General features: G+C 47.5%; 1 protein-coding gene across 6 annotated transcripts in view; it reads right to left on the bottom strand.

The window, feature by feature from the left end:
- Window positions 1-18,029, bottom strand: part of FOXN3 (forkhead box N3) — a 191,370-nt gene that overhangs the window by 136,425 nt on the left and 36,916 nt on the right. For 3 of the 6 annotated variants that reach the window (XM_082233456.1, XM_082233461.1, XM_082233462.1), the window contains exon 1: window positions 2,701-3,538. The exons of 2 other annotated variants lie outside the window; for them this stretch is intronic. The gene's annotated coding sequence lies outside the window, so the exon portion shown is untranslated. One more of the 6 variants, XM_082233458.1, reaches the window with a different exon arrangement.

Genomic DNA, 18,029 nt, shown 5'->3' with positions numbered 1-18,029 from the left:
GTGTAACTTATTAGGTTTTCTAAAAGTAGTTTAAAAATTAAAAAAGTTGGAAATTACATACCCCAGTTCCCCTCCCAATGTGGTGGAAAAGATTTTTATGCCCCGGAAATCACTTCCATACTCCTCTTGCTCTAGTAATATTTAAACTTTTCATTTGTACTTACCATTTAATGGGAAGTTATTTCAGAAAATGTTTCCCTTTAAATGAATCGAAGAACTCAAGTATTGAGGGAGTGGGAGAGGGATGCATAGAAAAATAAGCCCTAAATTATACCACACTTTGTGTGGGTCCCTAAAACATCATTTATACCCTCCTCCCCATTCACCACTTCCAGTTGGGAGTAGTGTAGCCAAATGAGTTCAGTACAAACAGAATGCATGTCCCATGAGCAAGCTTTTAAATAGGAAAATTATATCATGGCTGACAACATAATTTAATTGCACTGTTGCTATGACGACATGCTGCTCTCTTTCAGTTTAATTTGCTTACTTGCCCGCGTTCTCCCAAAGGGCCATATCATACCACCAATTTTCACACAAAAACTAGTGACATATCTTTAAGAGACGGGTACAGGGGCTCCAAATCCTGCAGCTCTCAAGCATCAAGCTTAATTGCACGGTGGCGTGCGAGCCTGACCAAAGTTAGTTAAAGCTGCAATCCTCAAATCACTTATCTTTAGTATAGCAGACACAGCGGAGGGAACTTCATCACATCTGCCACTTTAAAGCATGTGATATTGGGGCAGTAACCCAAAGCAATGCATGCTAAGAGTGAATGCAACTGAACTCAATTTAGGATCACATTGTAAATGCCTTGGAGTTTCTACTAATAATAGTTTGTTAAAACAATGAATATGCTACTGGGAAACGTCACATTTGAACAAAACAAACCTGAAGCTGCATTAGGCCATACACATTTCAACAGCAACAACCTTGCTTTAGTCAGCTGGTTCTACATGTTTTAACTCCGCTGTAAACATTTGAAACATGTCGCCGTTTTGCAAACGCTGCAAAGGACATGCAGGGTTTTGTTTTTAATATAAAGGAGGACAACCATTTCCAGGAGGGAATCAAAACTTCTTCTTTTTCCCCTTCACCTTGAAATCCAGGAGCCTCACGTCACAATTCCATACGGAGGACATGGAAAAGTTCCCAGTACCGTGCGAGGACAGACAATCACGTAGCCTCTAAGTTACGTTAGAGGACAGAAATCCTAGCCCTGGATTTAAGTGTGTGTGGAGGGGGACTCAGAAACACATTAAAAAAAAGATGTTTCCCAACCCCAGCCAATCTTTCCAGTGTCAGACTCCAGCTCTCTCCTGCACTTCATACTTCACACGAATCAGAGGAGGTGCTGCAGTTAAGCAAACATTTTTTAATCTGCTGCCAGTTAAGTAGCTCCATCAGATATGTCCACAGCTGCAGTGCTTAGGGGCAAGTCTAAAAGCAAACTTCATTGTTGTAGAAGAAAGGCACAATATCTCTCGCATTCTCGGTTGTAAAACTGACATGGCAGAATCAGACAAGAAGCGGGGAGTGCGGGAATCAAGCCAGATCACTATTAGTGCTTCTCAGGACTGATATATACATTACAGGCCAGGCTCAAACAGATGTGTCTCTTTTAAAAACATACAACGGGGGCGTCATTTTGAAGGGACTAAAAGGACAACCAGCCAGGGACAGTTTTTCTCGCTGCACTTTGCTACACTCCCTACTGTACTTGTCAAAAACATTTGAAGGGGAGAAGGAGCTCGCGGATTGGCCGGGATTTGAATCAATCAATGGCGTTGCTAGGAGACTGCAAAACTGCTCCTATAAAGTGCCATTTGCAGCAAACATACCTTCAATGCTGTTCAGATGTCATAAACCTTGTACTGCCCCCCATTACACCATAATAAATGCAAAAAAAAAAAAAATTCCTCAAAACAAACTTACGAACTAACTTCAGGAACTAAATGGACACACATATATATATATGAACGATTAAAAGAATATGAAGACTGGCTTCCTCCACTGGAGAATAACGAGAGGATTTTAAAACAAGATAAATAAAGAACAACACTCCCCACCCCCGCCTTAAAAAAGAGTTTGGTAATAAATGCACTACAGAGGGATAAACCACTCTCAAGCCAATGGGCAAAAATAGCACACAAATGCTTTTAAAGGTTGAAGCATTCCTCGACTGGGCACAATTTCCCCCCTCCCTTCCTAACTTTCCATACAATGCCAACTCTATTCGCCAACAGTCTTCGGAAATCAGGCAGCTCCAGCAGTAACATTACATATTCGGGTCGTGGCTGCAACTCTCAGCTCAATCCGCTTCCTGCTTTCCTTCACCCAACACACACGGGAGTTTCGGGGTGGAGGGGGAGTCGAAATTAAGACGACCAGCACGTTGCTTTTTCAGACATCCCGAACTAACTGGCTGCCTTCTTGTGGGGCTGACCCACCTTATCATGCGTGCGTGTCTCTCCCTTCTCCCCACCCCCCCCTCAACCCACTCCGGCTTCTTCTTCTTGCCGATTTCATTGCAGAGAATCTTACGCAATCTTCCCAACAAGGGAACCATGAATTTTCAAAAAACAAAAATCCACACACAGAGCAAGACACAAAAAACAAGCAGCAGCAGCAGCAAGCACGCACAAATATATATGTATTTTTATAAAATAATAAAAAATATAGATAAATCCCCAAACTTACCTGGGGCTTGGAAGAGCTCTAGATTTTTACTGCTGCCTTTTCCATGGTCATTATGCAAACTTTTCATCCGACTGAGCGAGGCATCGCTTCCTCCCCCCGCCTGGAGCCAACAATGTGGCCGAAGGGAGCGAGTGGGGGAGAGAGAGAGAGAGAGAAGGGGAGCCAGGAGCCGTGGGGAGGGGGGAGCATGGGACCCTGCTGCAATTCCCCCCTCTTCGCTTCGCCCTCCTACCTACCTACCCACCCACCCCCGACCTACCTCTCCCCCCTCCCTGCCTGCCTTTCTGTCTGCCCGCCTGTCTACACTACTCCCGGTTGGAGTAGCGGTTTGGGTCAGAGCGAGCCGAAGAACGCCAAATTGTTTCCACTGCAAACAACAAAAAAAGGCAACACATGACCACGGGTGGGAGGGAGCGGGGAGAGAGAGAGAGAGAGAGAGACAGAGAGAGAAACGTGGGCAGGGCCAGCCGAGACTAGCCGCCACAGCGGGAAGGAGGAGAGGGCTGGGCTAGGACCGGGGGAAGAGGAAGAGAGAGGAAGGTCCCTCGCCTTTAGCGCGCCGCGAGCGCAATTGCGCGGCAGGAGAAACGCGAGGAAAGGAAGCGCCGCGGCAGCGCGCCGAGCTCGGGGGCGCACGCAGCCCTCGGCGGAGGTCGCCAAAGCAAAGGGCGCTCCATGCCCTGCTCCTCCTCCTGCTCCTCCTCCTCCTCGCCTGCCCCGACTGAGGCCTGTGATCCCCTCACAGGAAATTCTCAGGCTGCTTCTGCCTGCCGCCGCCTCTTTTGGCCTGCTTCCCCCGGCTCTCCTCTCCACCACTTGGAGAGTCCGAAACGTTGCACGAACCCACCTCCTTCGCTTCTTCCGACTGGCTTTTCCGTCTCCCCTCCGCCCTGCTTCCCACCAGCCTACGTGGTATGTGGATGAGCTTGAAAGTCACTTCAGGGAAAGGAGAGAGAGCGAGAGAGCGCGCGCCTGGGTGTGTGGTTTGTGTGTATGCGCGCGCGCACACACGCGAGCTTCACCCCTCTCGAACAGCAAACCGGTCAATAGTTTTGTATTTCGAAACCCTTCAGCAAAAAGACAGCAAGTTTCAAAGTCGGCTTCAACTTGGTGAGAAGACCACAGAGAAGAGAGTGTGAGAGTCTCTCTTGGGTCACATGAAGAGGAGCGGTGCTGGAGCAGCCCAAAGGCCTATCTGCTTTAGTCCCACAGCAGCCAGCCAGAGGATGCCCTTTGGGAAACCTGCAACAGCCCTCTCCGATTCACAAGTGTAGAGGCGTCTTGACTGGTAGCCAACAAAACCTTCGCAAGTTTTGAGGCTGCAATTCTATGCATGCTGATCTGAGAGTAAGCCCCACTGAAAATGGAGATTGACTTCTGAGTAAGCTTGTGGAGAGTGCACTGTCATTGTGCAGAAGCCTTCATGGGAAAGTGTCTTCATCAGATGTATGAAGGGTTCTCAGATGGCAGATTTTATGTATTTATAAGCAAGTGAGAGAGCTGTAAACAGAAGGGGGGGAGGCCTGAAATGCAAGAGATACTGTCTGTAAGTGTTCTGTTGCCAACTCACTCTAAACAGTTAATCTTTAAGTGTTTCAGGCTGCGATCCTATAACCACTTTCCTGGGAGTAAGCTCCATTGGATGTGCTTCCAAGTAGACGTGGATAGGCTCACAGTGTCTTTTATTTATATATTGTCTCAGCAAACTCTCACTAAGGAATGCATCAGAAACAGTTGTGATTCTTGAAGGCTATTTCACTCCTCAACCCAAGGATTAATTTCCATCCTCGAAAAAAATGTATTTTATGGACTATAAAAGTACCTGTTTCCCACAATGTAAATGAATCAGGAAAGCTGAAACTCCCCAAAATACACCATGGAGGAGAACAAAGGACACACCACACACACCAGTGCTGAAATTTTAGCAAAATACTCCATCCTGGGCATGTTTACGCCCAATGAAGGTCTCACTGAGTTCAGTGAGCCTTGCTCCCAAGTAAGCACATACAGGAACCAGATACAGTCATACCTCATGTTACGTTTGCTTCATGATACGTTTTTTTAGATTGCGACCTGGAAGTACCGGAAAGGGTTACTTCCGGGTTTCGCCGCATGCGCAGATGCGCAAAATGACGTCACACACATGCGCACAAGCAGTGAATCGTGACCCACGCATGTGCAGATGTGGGTTGCATTCTTTTCATGTTGCGAGCGGGCCTCCGGAATGGATGCCGTTCGCAACCAGAGGTACCACTGTATTGTATATCTGTGTATGTATTGAAGGTTAGAACATCTGACGCGGCCAGCCCAACCAATTAAGCAGAGATGGCCCAAGATATATCAGCATCTGAAACAGAAAATTTAAGCAATGCCCACCACGGTAGGAAAAACAATAGACAAAACACGTATGACCTTGCAACAAAATGTTCCAGTGTGGGATGCTTCTGTTAGGATTCTAACCACTCCATTCCACCCTATGCCTGCTCTGCCTGGTCCCGTCCTCCCCGCCCAACACTCAGCTTTCTGTACCTACAGAGCATGTTGTCCTCATGACACCATTTGGAGGTTTCTCCCTTTTTTCGGTTTTGGAAGGTGGGGTGGACAGCTGTGATCATTCCCAGTTACATTAACATCTTGGATTATTCCACTGATGATACAGCTGTCTTCTGTCCCTGGGTACATACAATGAAATAGCTCTTTCCCCCTTTTTTAAGGACAGAGACATAACTCTTACTTTGTTCCGGCCACTCCATTCTACTCTGCCTTCCCACTCAATTATCAGGTTCCTCACTCCCCATGCCCTTCTCTCTGTCTTTTGTGCCACAGAGTTACTGTCAGGCTGTTTACTGGGTCCGCCCCCCCCCCATCTTTCTTCCCTTAACTTGTGCATACTTGGGGTTACTTACTCCCAAGTTCTGCCACTAGTCTCTCATGCATTGCTGCTGTGGGTTTAGTTACATAAGCACAGGAAGCCTCAAATTTGTATTAGTGTACAGGTTGACAATTTGCTGCCCTTTAATAAGTATCCTGAAATTGGTCACGGGTCACCTGGCAAGTTGCCTTACTGTGGAGTGAGCCAAGCCCCTGCCTGAGGATGTGGTCTGTTTAACGTGTGTGGCATGCTCCATGGGGCTACAGCTATTTGTCAGTTTCAGCCCTGGCCTTCCTTGTTGACAAGGATAGAAAGGATTACAAGTTGTGTAGGCACTTCTTATCCCTTTTCCCCTCCCACAGTATTCCGTGCCTGCTTAATTATGACTTGTGCAATATCTTAAAGTGTTGCAATTCTACAACAATTGGGTTCCGCAACAAGCTGCAGGGACAGTCTATGAGCATAAAAACACCCCTGTTCAGCAGACACTTAGGCTCTGGATTTTTTATGGAAGTATTTTTCTCAACAGCCTTTCCATGGCTGTTCAGAATCATCATCCAAGCCATCAAAGGTGAGGTTGAGAACTTCCTCCATCTTACCTCCCATGCACATTTTAATCAAGCAAGCCTTTTCCCATCTCTCCCAGACTCTCCCCTCCTTGAGTCAACTGCTGATCCAGAAAAGGATCTAACAGCCTAATCTGCACATTAACATTTCTTTCCATTCAGAGGCTAAAGCAATCAGGATGAATTCATCATGCATTTCACTAGCCCAGATTTCCCCCAACTTGCGCTACAAAACTAATGTTTCAATTATGAGTCCTAAATTTGAAGGCCTCTTTCAGTGCTGCAGGACTTGCCTTTTTGTTTAACTGCATTTTTAGTCTTTCATTTGAATTGCTGCGTTTTTAGGATTTAGTTGTAATTTCTAACAGGTTTAAATGTAAATTGCTTTGAGCTTCCCTTGTAAGAAAAGTGACGTGATGATGATGTCGTGCCCTTGGCATTCAGTCCTGAATTTGGGTGGGATCTACCAAGTGTCTCTGGTCTAAGGCCATCAGAAACCAAGGTCCAGGCCTTTTATTCACACATAGGCATCTTAGGGTATTTTAGAGCAGTGTTTCCCAACCGTTTTTGGGCAAAGGCACACTTGTTTCATGAAAAAAATCTTGAGGCACACCACCATGCCAGATGGGGAAAGGTCACTTTTTACTTATGTAAAAAAAAAATAAAAAAATAGTAACAGCATAGAAGGTAATGGTTAGGCTAGCATCCCTCTTCCAAATATGCTAGGTTTTTATTTGCAGGGACTGTTCTACATGGGAAAGCATTCAGCACTGTCATTCTCCCATCTGCCATCTGAATTGGTACTATTCTGGGTCAACTTACTCTGCTGCATGTGTAGATGAAAATGGCACCAAGTGTGAGGGAGGGGGCAGAACAGGTTTCAGATACAGGATATTAAGCATACACGTACTTCAGATTGAACTGGTTGCTTGCTTTGCAAGTTTTCATTTCCCAAATGACTGCCTTGGCAAGCGCAATACCTACCAGGCTCAACGCCGGTCTCGCGCTGCCGCTTCCCGCGCTCTCAAGGACCTGGGAGGAGGAAGGCGTGAAGGGAATCCCGAAGGCGCGAAAACCTCGCGCATGCGCAGGCCTTCCGCCTGCGACAGCCCAGTAGGCCGGCCGAAGCGAGCGGCGATGGGATGTGGGAGGGAGCTCGCTCGCCGCCCCGCGTGTGCCTATGTGGGGCACGTTACAGCCCCGTGACGTCAGCGCCACGCAGGCAGCCAGGCAGGCAGACGGCGAGAGCCCCGCGCTGGGCGGCCTCTCCTCGCCACCGCCGCCCCGCCTCTCGCCGCCCGACTCGCCCGCCTCCCTCCCACGGCACACCAGGCAACGTCTCGCGGCACACTAGTGTGCCGCGGAACACCGGTTGGGAAACACTGTTTTAGAGCACAGTTTTGTTTTTTCAGGGTGCATTTCACAATTGTTCACATCAGCACTGCTTCATTAGTATCAGATTCATTTCTGTTTGTGTACACACCAGGGCAAGTTGACCAAACAGGGGCATCTTTACCTTATGCAAAAGTGTTCCATGCTTTGGATGGAGACAAATTAGGAACAGCTTAAGGACTGCGGTCTGTAAGAAGCTGGTTTGAGAATCTACACATCGAAAAAGTAGAATTGCATAGCAAAGTACAGGATATATATGCATTTCGGATAACCTTGTGTAAACATGGATTAAACCCGGCACTGTTAATTCAATGAGTGCACAGCAAATGGGAGTGTGAGCACAGCCCTCGTTGAATTTTATGGAAAGAGTTTGTTCAGTATGGGCAGGATCTAGCCAATGATAAAGCACTTTTGACTGTAATGTCATTTAATTCCATACATAATTTACTTGAAGTAAATTCAAATAGAACATAGTGGGACTAGCTTTTGAGCAAAATGCCTAAAATCAGGCTGCAATCCTAACTAAGCCTGTTTACCTGGGAGTAAGCCCCATTTTGAGGGACGCGGGTGGTGCTGTGGGTTAAACCGCAGAGCCTGGGACTTCCCAATCAGAAGGTCGGCGGTTCGAATCCCCGTGACGGGTTGAGCTCCCGTTGCTCGGTCCCTGCTTCTGCCAACCTAGCAGTTCAAAAGCACGAAGTGCAAGTAGATAAATAGGTACCACTCCGGCGGGAAGGTAAACGGTGTTTCCGTGCGCTGCTCTGGTTTGCCAGAAGCGGCTTAGTCATGCTGGCCACATGACCCAGAAGCTGTACGCCGGCTCCCTTGGCCAATAAAGCAAGATGAGCACCACAACCCCAGAGTCAGTCACGACTGGACCTCATGGTCAGGGGTCCCTTTACCTTTAAGCCCCATTTAATTCAGTGGGACTTACTTCTGAGTACTCATGGTTGAGATTGTAAGTTTCTATTTATTTTAATGAGAGGTATGCGACGGGTTGAGCTCCCCTTGCTCAGTTCTGGCTCCTGCCAACTTAGCAGTTCGAAAGCACGCCAAAAAGTGCAAGTAGATAAATAGGTACTGCTCCGGCGGGATGGTAAACGGCGTTTTCGTGTGCTGCTCTGGTTTCGGTGTTCCGTTATGCCAGAAGCGGCTTAATCATGCTGGCCACATGACCCAGAAAAACAAACGCTGGCTCCCTTGGCCTGTAAAGCAAGATGAGTGCCGCAACCCCAGAGTTGTTTGCGACTGGACTTAACTGTCAGGGGTCCTTTTACCTTTACCTTTTTATGTTTAAGTTTTGCAATGTGCCCATATATTTAATGCCAGAAAAATCAAACACCACTAATGAAAACTATTGCATGTCCTCACACACTACGTGCTTCTTCAGACCGTATGCTACTCTGTAAATGCTTTTGCTCAGATGGGTATAAATCTCCATGGACACACAACAGTACAAACCGAAGTAAAACAGAGCACATATCTTCCTTGCATTCCTAGCTGTCGCATACATACATGCAGAACTGAAATTTCATGTTGAAGGATGTTTTCAATGGTATTGAAAATGGTATTCTAGCCCCCCCCCCTCGCAGTTGCTAAAAACAATTCTAAAACCTCATTAACCACTCACATGTTCATAATAAATCTCAATAACTGAAACAAAACCCTTTTTCCCTTTTGAATATCTTCTAATTAAAGATCTGGACAACAGATCCTGATTTTAGTAGGCCACAGAGAAAAATAAAATACCCTTTGCTAATGGAGTAATAGCACCATTCTGATAGGCAGCAGCCTATGAACGACATAGCTTTATTATTGTATCCCTGTATCTTATAACTCCAGAAGAGTGGCTGAAACTTTGTCCTGGATAATGTACAGCAGATTCCCACACTGCCCAAGGCAGCCCCCTGCCAATCTTACTTCCTACTAGCAACAGGAATTAATAAATAAAACAGTGGCCCTCATAAAGCAAAATACCATTGTTCTTTTATCCTTGCTTGCCCTACAAGCATGCCTGTTTATCTAAAGCTAAAGCTGGACCTTGAATTATTAAGTCAAATACCCCTTATCTCATGGCCATTTTGTTGTTTTTAAGACTGCAACCCAAGTTACCAAATGCTAACCCCACCCACAGAAATGTATACACTCGAAAGAGCTCCGAGAGCCCTTTCAGAGAGAGATAAGTAGGTAAGTCAACAGAAGAGGAGACGTTGTCCCTCTATTTGCCACTGATGTCAAAAGTCAAGTGTCTCAAAAAACATGTAGGTCAGTTTAATGACCACTGTTTTCAGTGGCAATAAACAGCAGCTCTTCTGGGGCATGATGGGCGGAGGAGGGGCGGGCAGGGAGTACATACACTTTTAAATACATAGCTAGGAGAGGGGAAACTGGAATGGTCTTATTTAGCCAAGAACCAGTTCTGTGCCATTTGATCTTAAAGGGGAAACAGCCATTTGATTCTAAGGAGATCCATGGAGAGTTCTATAACCTAAATTAGAACACAAGGATGACGCTTAAAATCAGTCTGACCAACTTTGTAGTTGTTATAGTGCAATGCTGTGCATGTTTATTTAGTAGGCTAACCTGCCCAGGTCATTGTGTATAGGACTACAATCTTAATTGTTGCATGTGGTGATTAAATTACTACTTAGAATCACACCCAGGTTTGATTGGATGAGGCAATTACATTCCAAGTTTCCTTGTCCCCATTGCCAGCCCTTTCCCTACTTCTCAAATATCAGGCAGTCTACATGCACACACACATATACATTACAAACGCTTTGTAAAAGACACGTGCTCTTCACTCAGGAACATGTCTACCCTAAGGGTGCTTTCACACAACGACACTCGTGTCAGTTGTTGTAAATGCAGGACATAATACCAAGGATAATTTGATCGTAAAGCCTGCATTGGCTAATATACACAGTGTGGTGTAGTGGTTAAGAGCGGTGGGCTCGTAATCTGGTGAACCGGGTTCAATTCCCTGCTCCTCCACATGCAGCTGCTGGGTGACCTTGGGCTAGTCACACTTTAATAATAATAATAATAATAATAATTTATTTATACCCCACCCATCTGGCTGGGTTTCCCCAGCCACTCTTCTTTGAAGTCTCAGCCTCACACACCTCACAGAGTGTTTGTTGTGGGGGAGGAAGGGAAAAGAGATTGTGAGCCACTTTTGAGACTCCTTAGGGTAGTGATAAAGCGGGATATCAAATCCAAAATCCAATCCAAACCAAACAATTGCATTACAGAAAGTACATCAGTACTCACACCCTCCCTTCCTTTCTCCCAATTTCCCGAAATGGGTCAGTGGGTGGAAAGCAGGAATCAGAAAATAAAGCAAGAGCAGCCTAGGCTTTTCCAGGCAGTCCCTGATTCCATACCCTCCAAATATCCCTATCTTCCAGGGAAAGTCCTGAAACTATGAAATCCAGCACTTGTCCTGAGCGGTGGCGGCGGCAGCAAGGATGACTCTGAGGGGGCATCCTGTTGCCTCTCCGTGGTCTCCTCCCTTGGGCAACTCGTAGCAACTGCTGGAGAGTGGGAAGGATGGAGAGAGGCTGCCTCTACCAAGGCCCAGTTCTGGGTGATGCAGAGAGCTCTGAGGTGCAGGCAGAGGGCAGGGCTGCCCTGGGCAGGAAGAAAGGGGGAGCAGAACAGAGTGCAAGGAGTTTTGATCTGTTTGTTTGTTTGTTTTTTAAACGCTTTGTGCGTCTGTGTCTAATCTTGCTACTTTCTCAAAAAAAATTATTGGCATGTGTTTTACTTTTTGTAAATCTACCAAAAAAATAAGATAAAATTGGGATTAGGGGGCTTTCTCAGGACGGTGGAGGGTGTGTGTGCTTTGTCCTATTGACGCAGTGGTGATAGCACTTGTCCTTCTGATAGGAAATGCTCTGTGAGGGGTGTCAAAAATTGGGGGTGGGGAGATTGATAAATGTCCCTGTTTTCATCTGAGGAATGTTGGAGGGTAGATGCATTTATAGCTTCTTCTTCTTTGGTTCTTGCTGTGAGTTACCTAGCTATGTTCTCATACTGCTGCAGTGCAGGTTTTACAGATACCACATTTCCCTTGCACAAATATAATAATACTTTTGCAAGGAAAACGCAATTATTCGCTTGCATAGCGCAATCAGCATGACTGCCACAAGCACCTACTGGTTTTGAAGTGCATGTGCACTTGCCGCACTATGAAGTAAAGAAAGTGACAAATGGCTTCTCCAGGTTACCTTGGCAGCAGGTTGACAAGCGAAATGAAATTGACAAGGCTGGTGTTTTGTCTCCACCTCAGCAAAGAATCTCGGCTATGATGAAGCCTGCAGAACCCCCATAAGACTTTACCTGGATTCATTGCACAGTTGGAGAGCAAATTCACACTATAAACTTAAATGGGTTTAACACATGTTGCTTTTCCCCAGGAGACTAAAAATAATTTTGTTTTCACTCCCCATCCCTAAGATTCTTTCAGTGAAATCATTACAATTAAACTATAACTTCATAATGTAGAGCTGCATGCCTAGAGACAGAGCCTAAGAGCATCTAGAGGGTCAGAGCTTCCTACTCCTCCTTTAGGGACGGAAATTAAGGCTGTGTACACATTACTCTGGCTCCAGTGTGGTCCTACTGCTGTCCCCCCCCCCCAATTCTTATACACACAACATTACCCAGGATGCAGAGCTACCCTGCAGTTTCTTGTGAAATACTGTGGTTTGATGCACTTCCCCCTAAGCCGGCTTCAATCCGAGTTGAGATCAGTAGCAGAAAACGAACCAGACAAGTGGCACCGGGAAGACATCCTTTGTCCACCACCACCACTGTCCACCCACTGGTGAGGACCCACCGGCCAGCGTGGAAGCACACCATGCGTACAGCAAGGTGTGACCTGAAATGGGAGTGGGGGAAACCTCACAGTGTTTTAAACTGGTATGTGGACATAACAACAAACGGGTCGCTTTGTCACTGCTTCCCTTGCCTTATGGAAAGCAAGCGGTACATTTCTTCTTCAACGCATTAGAGACCAACCATTCACTTCCTTGCTGCTCTGCCAAAAGCCAAGAAGAAAATGATTCATCATCCACTAGCTGTGGTCTAACCACAGAGCCTCTTGGGCTTGCCAATCAGAAGGTCGGCGGTTCGAATCCTTGCGACAGGGTGAGCTCCTGTTGTTCGGTACCTGCTCCTGCCCACCTAGCAGTTCGAAAGCACGCCAGTGCAAGTAGATAAATAGGTACCGTTCCGGCGGGAAGGTAAACAGCGTTTCCGTGCACTGCTCTGGTTCGCCAGAAGCGGTTAGTCATGCTGGCCACATGACCCGGAAGCTGTACGCCAGCTCCCTCGGCCAATAAAGCGAGATGAGCGCCGCAACCCCAGAGTCGTCCGCAACTGGACCTAATGGTCAGGGGTCCCTTTACCTTTACTTTTACCACTAGTGTAGCAGACCTCTGCAATTGAAATCCCCCCCCCCAATCACCCACAGCCCTCTTGCACACCCTGAAAATCTGTTCCAGGAAGGCTGAGGACCCTCTGGAGCAGATTTTAAGAGTGCAGAGGGAGAGAAGAGGAAGAAGTCCTGTTCCTCATGTGTGTGTTGGATACAACCCAATGTGTTACCATTTTTTACCAGCCCTTCACTGTAACATCACAGGGTGGGCTACCACACTGTGAAACTTCAGTTATAAAACCATTTGTTATCTGAAGAATAGGACGGTTAAAGCAATTGCAAAGGTAATCCCATGCACTGTTAAAGGGAGATAATCCCACAGGCAGGAAGAATATATTTTCATACTCCATAGACATCAGCAGAGGAGAAGAATGTTACTCCCCCTCTGGAGCTCACTGTGTCCTAACGGAATAATCAGCAAGAGACAGAAAATACTGCTTACCTGTATAAAGCACTTGGATGTTCCCCAATGTCTTTTCCTGCAGCATGCCCAGTAGTGTGAAAACTGATAATAAATATCTGTAAATTGACCTGAAGAATCCATTTCAAGTCATTCAGGAAACTCATACAAACCAGACGCAGACTAATTTATTGACAGAAAGCTTGTTTCTGAATAACTTTCTGGACAGATTAGTATATAATCAAGGTTATACAGTCACCCTACTGCTTCCCGTTAAGGACCATTCAAGTTATCACTTACACTTAAGCTATGATACAGGGAAATCTACAGAGATCTGAATTTACTGAGAAAATGAGCATCACAGCAAATCTTTTAACAAGTATACATGAGGTCAACAACAATCAGAGGGAGTAAATTATATGTCTGTGGCTTGTGTGCAATTTTTTTTAAAGAAAAATGATTTTCACGTAACAAAATGTGCTGTAAAGTGTTTTTGTATAAAACAGTCTCCTTATAATAACTTGCTCTGATGGATGTTGCTATTCTAGTTACACGCACTTCCCAACTTATAATGAAAGCTGTATACTTTGCCCTAAAATTATATACTTCTAGTTCACTGTCAGTAAACATTACAGACCTAATCAAGAATATATTGATTCATGAATGGTGGAGGAAAAAACACACAAGTGGCTGCAGGATGGAAAGGGCAAAGAAAGAAAAGGAAGGGATAAAAAGATAAAAAGAAACCCAACCCCCAAAAACCCAAAGCCACAGCAAAATGATTTAAGTTTATTGTCAAAACACAAAAGTTTGCCTACATACAGATTTAGCCAAGAACCTGATAAAGACCAGGGGTGTTTTGTTTTGGTTTTAATTTTTGTTTTAATAACCTGGGACATCGTTCCGGAGGGACATTATTTAAGAACATAGGAAGCTGCCTTATATTGAGTCAGTCCATTGGTCCATATAGCTTAATAGTGTCTACACTGACTGGCAGTGGCTCTCCAGGATTTCAGACAAGGATCTCCCAGCCCTACCTGGAGATGAAGTTGAGACCTTCTGCTTTCAAAGCAGATGCTCTACCAGTGAGCTGCAGAGATTTCCCCAAATTTGATTCAGCTAAACTGATAAACAAGATACAGTTTTTGACAAAATATTCAGCATCAAGTACAGTGGTACCTTGGGATGCAAACGGGATCCGCTCCGGAGCCCCATTCGCATCCAGAAGCAAACATAACTAGCAACAGCATGTCTGCGCACGCACGTGTCACTTTTCGCCGCTTCTGCGCATGACGTCATTTTGAGTGCGCATGCGCGAGCGGCGAAACCCGGAAGTAACGCATTCCGTTACTTCCGGGTTGCCGCAGAGCGCAACTCCAACGCGCTCAACATGAAGCATATTCAACCCAAGGTATGACTACTGTACAAGTCACTCGAAAGTCGCGTACATTTAACTTGTGAGCGTTTGATAGTCCATGGGGTCACGAAGAGTTGGACACCACTAAACAACAAGAAGTGTGCCCCTGGCCAATCAATTGTTTCTGATGAACTGCTGGCAAATCAAAAGAGGTGCTACAGGACATATATATATATGCAGTACATATATATATGTGCCACTAAAATGGATTAAAACTCTATAGACAAGGTGTTTTTTCCCCTTAGACTAGGAACATCTCTGCAATATTCAGGTTATAAAATAAATTGGTGGCGGTAGGTTGTTTTTTTTTTAATGAAGTTTGAGAACTTTAGTCCAGATCACAAAGTTCATACCAGGCTCTTTCCATGGTTAACTTGTGTTTAATTTATAATCTTAATACTAATGGGAGAATTAGCCCAGTTATAGTTCCCATGTAGATAAATCCTTAAGCTATAAAGGTCACAAAATACCACTTCCTTATACTTTCTACAGTTTTAATTCTTAAGTGGTCACTCCTTAATTGGTACAGATAGCTTCAGCAGTCTGTTGAATTCAACCACCACCCCATCTATCATTACATAAAGAATCTCTGCAGCTAGCCTTTTATGCTTTATTGGTTAGTTATACCCAATACTGCTTGTTATCAGAGTGACATTCAAATGCAGAATAAAACACAATACAGTCATACCTCAGGTTGAAGTACCGTATTTTTCGCCCCATAAGACGCACCGGCCCATAAGACGCACCTAGTTTTTTTGGGGGGAAATAAAGGAAAAAATTTTATTTCCCCCCCAGGTGCGCTGCGCTACACCAGGAGCTTGGGGCGTGCGGAGCTCAGCGCGCCCCAAGCTTCTGCGTGCCGGTAAGGTAACCGCTAGCGTGGGAGAGCCGGGCGCCTCTCCCAGGGCTAGCGGATCGCTGCGCTACACCAGGAGCTTGGGGCGTGCTGAGCTCAGCGCGCCCCAAGCTTCTAGGTGCGCGCAAGCAGTCCGCTAGGCTTGGGAGAGCCGCCGTGCTCTCCCAGGGCTAGCGGATCGCTGCGCTACACCAGGATCTTGGGGCGTGCTGAGCTCAACGCGCCCCAAGCTTCTAGGTGCGTGCAAGCAGTCCGCTGCCGCCCCAAGCCTCGCGCCCCCTGCGGGACCTCCTGCCGGGTGCGTGAGGCTTGCAGACACTCGCCCGAAGCAGGGGGAGCCCTCCCGAGGGCTCCCCGTGTTTCGGGCGACAGGCTGCCGCCCCAAGCCTCGCGCACCCGGCGGGACCTCCTGCCGGGTGCGCGAGGCTTGCAGACACTCGCCCGAAGCAGGGGGAGCCCTCCCGAGGGCTCCCCGTGTTTCGGGGGACAGGCTGCCGCCCCAAGCCTCGCGCACCCGGTGGGACCTCCTGCCGGGTGCGCGAGGCTTGCAGACACTCGCCCCAAGCAGGGGGAGCCCTCCCGAGGGCTCCCCGTGTTTCGGGGGACAGGCTGCCGCCCCAAGCCTCGCGCACCCGGTGGGACCTCCTGCCGGGTGCGCGAGGCTTGCAGACACTCGCCCCAAGCAGGGGGAGCCCTCCCGAGCGTTCCCGCTGCTTGGGGAGAGATCCGCGAAGCCTGGACGCGCTGAGGTCAGTGCGCGCAGGCTTCGGGATGCCGGCAACTCTCCCCAAGCAGCGGGGACGTTCCCGCTGCTTGGGGAGAGATCCGCGAAGCCTGGACGCGCTGAGGTCAGCGCACGCAGGCTTCGGGATGCCGGCAACTCTCCCCAAGCAGCGGGGACGTTCCCGCTGCTTGGGGAGAGGTCCGCGAAGCCTGGACGCGCTGAGGTCAGCGCGCGCAGGCTTCGGGATGCCGGCAACTCTCCCCAAGCAGCGGGGACGTTCCCGCTGCTTGGGGAGAGGTCCGCGAAGCCTGGACACGCTGAGGTCAGCGCACGCAGGCTTCGGGATGCCGGCAACTCTCCCCAAGCAGCGGGGACATTCCCACTGCTTGGGGAGAGGTCCGCGAAGCCTGGACGCGCTGAGGTCAGCGCGCGCAGGCTTCGGGATGCCGGCAACTCTCCCCAAGCAGCGGGGACATTCCCGCTGCTTGGGGAGAGGTCCGCGAAGCCTGGAGAGCGAGAGGGGTCGGTGCGCACCTACCGCTCTCGCTCTCCAGGCTTCAGCGAAAGCCTGCATTCGCCCCATAAGACGCACCCACATTTCCCCTTCATTTTTGGAGGGGAAAAAGTGCGTCTTATAGGGCGAAAAATACGGTAGCTTGAGGTTGAGCATTTTCGGGTTGTGCTCCACAGCGACCCGGAAGTAACGGAACATGTTACTTCCAGGTTTCGCTGCTCGCGCATGTGGAGACGCTCAAAATGATGTCACACGCATGCGTGGAAGCAGCGAATCGTGACACGCGCAGACGTGGGTTGCGTTCGCTTCAGGATGCGAACAGGGCTCTGGAACGGATCCCGTTCACATCCAGAGGTACCACTGTAAATAATTTTAAAACAACCAGTAGCTATTCAGAAACTTGATTTATACTATAAAAACCAAGTAACAAAATTAGAGACCAATATTAAAGGGCTGTTGGTAAAAACTGCAATTGTCTTGGTCTGGCTGGATGCACTATTGAGAGCCAGTGTGGTGTAGTGGTTAGAGGATTGGAGTAGTACCATGAGAGGTCCGGAGGGTGGCAACACGAGAACAGGCCTTTTCTGTGATGGCTCCCTTTCTGTGGGATGCTCTCCCCAGGGAGGTCTGGCAGGCGCCTTCATTATACACCTTTAGGCGCCAGGCGAAAATAATTCCTCTTCAACTAAGCCTTTGGCTGATTGACATCTGATGCCCTTTTCAATGTGTCATTAGATGGGGGGGTAGATTATTTGTTTGTTATTGTTGTTCTTATTTTTACCATGTATTTTGTGGGTTTTATATTGTCATTTTATGTTGTGAACCACAGATGAAGGCTGGTATACAAATTTAATGAATAATAGTAGTAGTAGTAGTAGTAGTAGTAGTACCTAGGATAAAGGTAAAGGTAAAGGGACCCCTGACCATTAGGTCCAGTCGTGGCCGACTCTGGGGTTGCGGCACTCATCTCCTTTATTGGCCGAGGGAGCCGGCGTACAGCTTCCAGGTCATCTGGCCAGCATGACTAAGCCGCTTTTGGCGAACCAGAGCAGCGCACGGAAACGCTGTTTACCTTCCTGCCGGAGCTGTACCTATTTGTCTACTTGAACTTTGACGTGCTTTCAAACTGCTAGGTTGGCAGGAGC

This window comes from Podarcis vaucheri, assembly GCF_965113315.1.
Source record: "Podarcis vaucheri genome assembly, chromosome: 1".
Classification (NCBI taxonomy): domain Eukaryota; kingdom Metazoa; phylum Chordata; class Lepidosauria; order Squamata; family Lacertidae; genus Podarcis; species Podarcis vaucheri.
Note: the sequence above shows the minus strand (reverse complement) of the source record. Positions and strands in the feature narration are given on the sequence as shown.